This window comes from Symphalangus syndactylus, chromosome 8 (genome assembly GCF_028878055.3).
Source record: "Symphalangus syndactylus isolate Jambi chromosome 8, NHGRI_mSymSyn1-v2.1_pri, whole genome shotgun sequence".
In the NCBI taxonomy this organism is placed as follows: domain Eukaryota; kingdom Metazoa; phylum Chordata; class Mammalia; order Primates; family Hylobatidae; genus Symphalangus; species Symphalangus syndactylus.
Window position 1 is genome coordinate 58,103,280 of NC_072430.2, and position 6,276 is coordinate 58,109,555.

The following is a 6,276-nucleotide window of genomic DNA, read 5'->3' on the forward strand; positions in this document are numbered from 1 at the left end:
GGGCATTTTACACAGTTTACTCTGTCCTTCTTGAGCCCCTCTGTCCTTTTTCCTTAGCTGTTGTGATAATATATACTCTCTTGGTGTCTTTTGTACCTTGCTGTCCCTCCTCCAAGTCTTTTTTTTTTTTTTTTTTTTTCTGAGACAGAGTCTTGCTCTGTCTCCCAGGCTGGAGTGCAGTGGTGCAATCTCAGCTCACTGCAAGCTCCGCCTCCCCGGTTCACGCCATTCTCCTGCCTCAGCCTCCCGAGTAGCTGGGACTACAGGCACCCACCACCATGCCCGGCTAATTTTTTTGTATTTTTAGTAAAGATGTGGTTTCACCATGTTAGCCAGGATGGTCTTGATCTCCTGACCTTGTGATCTGCCCGCTTCAGCCTCCCAAAGTGCTGGGATTACTGGCATGAGCCACCGCGCCTGGCCTCTTCCAAGTCTTTCTTTAGTGATTTTTCCTACCTAACCTTTAAATATTGAAGTTTCTGTGCATGTTTCTGGGAAGGGGTCTGGGAAGCACTGCATCCATGGCCAGCCACCTCGTGCTCAACAATGGCAACAAGATGACCATCCTGGGGCTGGGCATCTGAATGTCCCCTCCAGGCCAGGTGACCAAGGCTGTGAAGGTGGCGATTGATATCAGGTACCGCCACATCCACTGAGCCCAGGTACGAGAATGAGAATGAGATAGGGGTGACCATTCAGAAGAAGCTCAGGGGGCAGATGGTGAAGCATGAGGAGCTCTTCATCATCAGCAAACTCTCATGCACGTACCATGGGAAGAGCCTGGTGAAAGGGGCCTGTCAGAAGATGCCCAGTGACCTTAAGTGGGGCTACCTGGACTACTACCTTGTTCACTGGCCAGCCAGCTTTAAGCCTGGGCAACGTGGTTCCCAGTGACACTGACATTGTGGACACACGGGTGGCCATGAAGAGCTGGTGGATGAAGGGCTGGTGAAAGCTACTGGCATCTCCACCTTCAACCATCTCCAGGTTGAGAAGATCTTAAACAAACCTGGGTTAAAGTATAAGCCAGCAGTTAACCAAATGGAGTGCCACCTGTGCCTCGCACAGGAGAAGTTAATCCAGTATTGCCACTCTAAAGGCATTGTGGTGACTACCTCTAGTCCCCTTGGCTCTCCTGACAGCCCCTGGGCCAAGGCTGAGGACCCTTCCCTCCGGGAGGATCCCAAGATCAAGGCGATCATAGCCAGGCGATCCAGGTTCGGATCCGGTTCCCCAGGCAGAGGAACCGGATGGTGATCCCCAGGTCTGTGATACCAGAATGCATTGCTGAGTCACAGACTTTGAACCAAGCAGCCAGGATACTACCATCTTATTCAGCTACAACAAGAACTGGAGGGTCTGTGCCTTGGTAAGCTGTGCCTCTTACAAGGATTACCTCTTCCATGCAGAGTTTTGAAGGGGTGGATGCCTGCTCATCCCCAGTGACCTACACTTGTTTTTCCTGCTTATTTTTTTCTTGCAAATGTAGCATGGCCTGTGCCACTCAGTGGTGGAACAACAACCTCTAGACTGACCAGCCAGGGCTTGTCTAGCTTGATGTTGGGTCTGAGGAGCAGTGTCAGTAGAGTAGAAGTCTATTCCAGTTTCCTCTGCCCTTTTTTTTGCCCAGCTGGGGAAAGTGCGCCTGCATATCCTTTTTTTGACCAAGGAGAAGCAAAATCTACAAGGTCAAAATAGTGCCACTAACAGTCACGTTTTGACTGCTTGTAACTTTTCAGCAAGACTTCTCTTTGCCTAAAAAAAAGTGCTGTTGTGAGCTTAAAAATTTTTTGACATTTCTTAGGCTGTGTACTACCATTTTAACTTCCACTCCCCCATTTTCTTCAAACCTCCATCTTTGTATTATTGTGTGTGTGTATGTGTTCACTTATAGGAATTTGGGTGTGCAAAAGTGTAAATTTCTTTTTAAAACATTTCTCATATTCTCATTTCTGCTGATAGTAGTAACTCAGTTACTTTGGCTCAGGGTTTCTCAACCTCAATACTCTTCACATTTTGGACAGGATCATTCTTTGTTGTGAAGGTTGTCCTACATGTTTTGGGATGTTTAGCAGCACCCCTGGCCTCCACTCACAAGATGCCAGCAGCCTCCTGCCCTTGCTAGTTGTGCCAACCACAAAATGTCTCCAGACCATATCAAATGTCCCTGGAGGTGTAAAATTGTCCTTGGTTGAGAACCACTGCATTTACCTTAAACTCAGTCTCTTTGGGGGTACCTAGTCATTTTGTTTCACCTTACCTTCCTTTTCCTTCCCATCTCCCTGGGAATGGTCAGAGGCTCTGGAGGACTTATGCATAACCTTGACATTGGCAGAGAAACCTTTGATCTGCAATTACTTCTCCACTGGCATTCACTGTTGCTGTCACTCAAAGCCTGTTCTCACAACAGGCTCACTGCAGGACCATTGCTCTGCTGGGTTTTGGCGTCTCCCCTGTTGCTTTCACATAGTTCCTGCCTCAACATTGGCCGGCAGCTCTCTAGCTTCTGAAACTCAGCAACATTTTTCCATCTCAACTCTGACTGTGGCTGCCCATCCCACAGCCTCTACTGTGAGAATCTCTCTTCCTCTTCTGCAAGTTGATATTTTAGTTCCCTCCGTGCTCACTCAAGTCCCTGATCACTTGCAGGGGCTCCTTCAAGGTGGCATCTGTGTATGAGGTGGGGTCTCATCTCCTTTCTCCTTGAACCTGCCTCATCCTTTCCATTTTAGTGCAGCTACTCCATGTTGGCATGGGGTGCCCTGAAAGGCGGCTTCCTCCTAGCAATTCAGACACAAAGTCCTCTGCTGCCTTGTCTTCCTGCATCTTTCTGAAGGTTTCCATCATCCCTTCTTTCCTAGGGTTTTGGACCGAGAGGGAGCAGCATGTGGAACCCTCTTACAGAGACCACATTAACTCCCTTTAGCTGGTTGACTCCCCACATTCTCTCTAGCTCCCTCCCTCAAGTCTTCTTATCATCTCTCTATATTTTGGGACAAGTTCTTTTGCAATCAGAGGTTAGACTTTATTGTAAAACACTATGTTCTGAGTGCTTCATGTACTTTTCCTTCGGGAGCTTAAGAAACCTTCCCCCAACCTCCTTCAAATCTGTCTCTGCCATAGGCCTAAAACCTACTTTGGAACTCAACATAGGCTTTCGAGCCCATTATTTGATTCTTTCATTCGTACTGGGATTTTTGGTGTTCCTTCTTCATTGGGATAATAAGCCCTAGCGTTAAGGTTCAGTAGAAATGACAGAAGTACTGGACAATAAAAAAAAATTACCAAGAAGAAAAAAGATATAAACTATTATTCCACTACCTATGACTGATTGTTTAACTTTTGCACTTCCTTTTGCAAAAGCCCTGTTCAGGGCTCACTAAATATTTTATTTCCATCAGAGCTTAATCTTTTCAGAGGAAGAAGGTAATACTACCTATTGCTGACTTTGAATGGGAGTTTGCGGATATGAGGGTCACAGAGAGATGATTACTGCCCTCTTCCTCCAAATTGTGGAGCTGACCATGCCATAAAACAGTTTGAGTCATCAGGAATGAGCTTCGAGAGGAACCACTGGTGTAGAACTTTCAGTCTATGTGGACATAACCAATAAAAAATTTGGAGGGGGTGTAAAGTGTATATATATGTGTTTAAAATGTTATTGGCAAAGCCTGGTTGTTTTACTGCCAGTAATGGTCATTCATTTTTTCCCCTATAATTCTATTCAGCTTCATTCTGGACTGATTCAAATAGGAAGCCGACACGATGTCAACCAAAAATCATTTTAATCTCCAAGTCCCATAAAACAATATAAAATACTCATATAACTCACTTTCCTGGAATGAAGTTTATAGCAACTAAAGTGCTTCCAATTTTATTTTTAGAAACTGCTTCATGCATTTTACATTGAATTAAGTCTAGTTCTTTTCTGTGACAGTTGGAGAGATATTTTAAATCTCAGCCAGTGGGCAAAGAATAATTTGTTTCTGATCTACATTTTTGCTTTGAAGAAACCATCGACTCTATTAATAAAACAAATGCTGTTTTCTTTTCCTTGAGAATCCACAACCTGCACAGCCTCTGCTTGACAACCTGAGACAAAATAAATGTGATAAAATGGATTTTATATTACACTGAGCCAACCTGACATGGAAGTCAAGGGACTGGTCCCAAAGAGTCACAATTACATTTACTGTATTCCAGAATCAGCAATGCATTATGGTCCCTGCCTGCAAGTGCTTCTGAATGGAATTTCAAAGCCCTTGCAGATCCATATGTAGCCTTTCAAGATAAACTGTACATCAGCTAGTTCCCAAACCTCAAAACTACTTCCCACAGACAAAAGCATAATTTAGAAAAGAAACTCCCATAAAAATACACAGATGAAATATAGGTTGAAAATGGTGTGTAATTACCAGTACATTACTGGTCATTACTGGTGTGTTAAGAGTCTGCTCTGATTAAAGAGATAATAAATCTTCAAGGAATTAAATAATTCTTAAAAGGCAAAATGACACTTAATGATGGATTTCTATGACCCACTAGGAAAAACAAACAAACAAAAAACATTGTATGTGGGTAATTTAAAAAAAAAAGTTTCTTGAAAGACAGGATAAACACTGACTATCATATTTGCTACAAATGTGGAGATCAAGTAACAAGTAAATCTTTGGTAAACCCCTCGCAGTCTGGAATCAGCTCAGAAAAAACAGAAAGGAGAATTCAGAAGAGCCACAAGGATGAGAACTGTGGGCTGATAGATGACAACCCCCAAAATACAACTGCTGAAGAAGTTTAGATGCAAACCTCAAACCACTTGTATTAACTAATTGACCCTCAGCATTTGCCACTGATCAATCATTTACATCCTGACTGGTGAGTTCTTTTAAAATGATCGTTTTTATGGTTGTATTTATTTTCCTCAACTTTTTATTTTGGAAACTTGAAAACCTCCAGAAATGTTGAAAGAATAGGAGGATAAAAACCCTTATATCCTTTACCTACATTTACTGATTGTTAACATTTTATCACATTTGTGATACATTTGTGCACTCTTTGTATATATTCCCCCAATCATTTGTAAGTAAGTTGCAAATATTAGACTCTTCCTGTTCTACATACTTGAGTATGTATCTCCTAAGAGCAAGGACATCCTCTCACATAGCCACAATACTGTTATCACACCGGGAAATTTAACATTGTTATAAATGTTCTGTCTTTTATACAAAACATATTTGCATTTCCCAAATTGTTTCCAAAAATGTTCTTGATAGGGTTTTTTTTTTTTTTCTGATCTAGGACCATCAAGAATCATGCACTCTATTTGGTTGTCTTTTGCCCTTTAATTTAGAACAAGGGTGAGCAAACATTTTCTGTAAAGGGACAGATATGAATACAAATATTTATATTTATGAAGAACATATAATAATATAAATATTTTAAGCTTTGCAGCCCATACTGTCTCTGTTGCAACTGCTTAACTGTGGTGTTGTAGCACAAAAACAGCCATAGACAATATGTAAAGGAATGAATGTAATTGTGTTTCAATAAATTCATATCATTTTCAAGTGCCACGAAATATTTTTCTAATTTTTTCTAGCCATTAAAAAATATAAATATACAAACCATTTGTAGATCACAGGTCATCAAAAGCATAGGTGGCGGGATTTGCCCTACAGATCATAATTTGATGATACCATCTCTAAAGCAACCCTCTGCCTTTTTTTTTTTCAAAGGAAACATTTTACTGAAGTATATGGAAATGCACACACTTTCAAGTGGAGAGCTTGACGATTTTTCACAAGGTGAACAGGATCATGTAACACAACTCAGAATAAGAAATAACTGCGACTTTATTTCATTTTTTAAAAACTCCACTTATTTATGTTATGTATGTGGATTCAAAGGTGGTTAGCTAAGTGTGCTATTATAGAATCCTTCCAGAAATGGTTTTAACTCTTATTATTAGAGTCCTCATCCTCTGCAGTGAACTGAATATCTCAGTCTTGACAATGATCCTGCCTTTTGGGCCAGGCGAGCTAATATGTGTGACAAAGTCATGCACGGAACCATTTCAGAAAATATGCCAATCCCTGCAGATTCCATGAATGATTTCACCCCTTTTTGTAGAGCTCTCTTCCGGCTTTCTGCATTACCTCGGAGGGTGCCCAGGCCTGACAGGCAGGAAGGTGCTGCTTAAAGAATGGACTTAAGAAAGGGTAGACGTCAGCAGGGCCCGGGATCTGGGAGGTCTGGCTTTGTTCACAGGCTGGAGGG

General features: G+C 42.0%; 1 pseudogene; it reads left to right on the forward strand.

Moving 5' to 3' along the window:
- Nucleotides 1–521: 521 nt before the first annotated feature.
- LOC129487822 (aldo-keto reductase family 1 member B1-like) lies at nucleotides 522–1,417 on the forward strand (annotated as a pseudogene).
- Nucleotides 1,418–6,276: the final 4,859 nt, after the last annotated feature.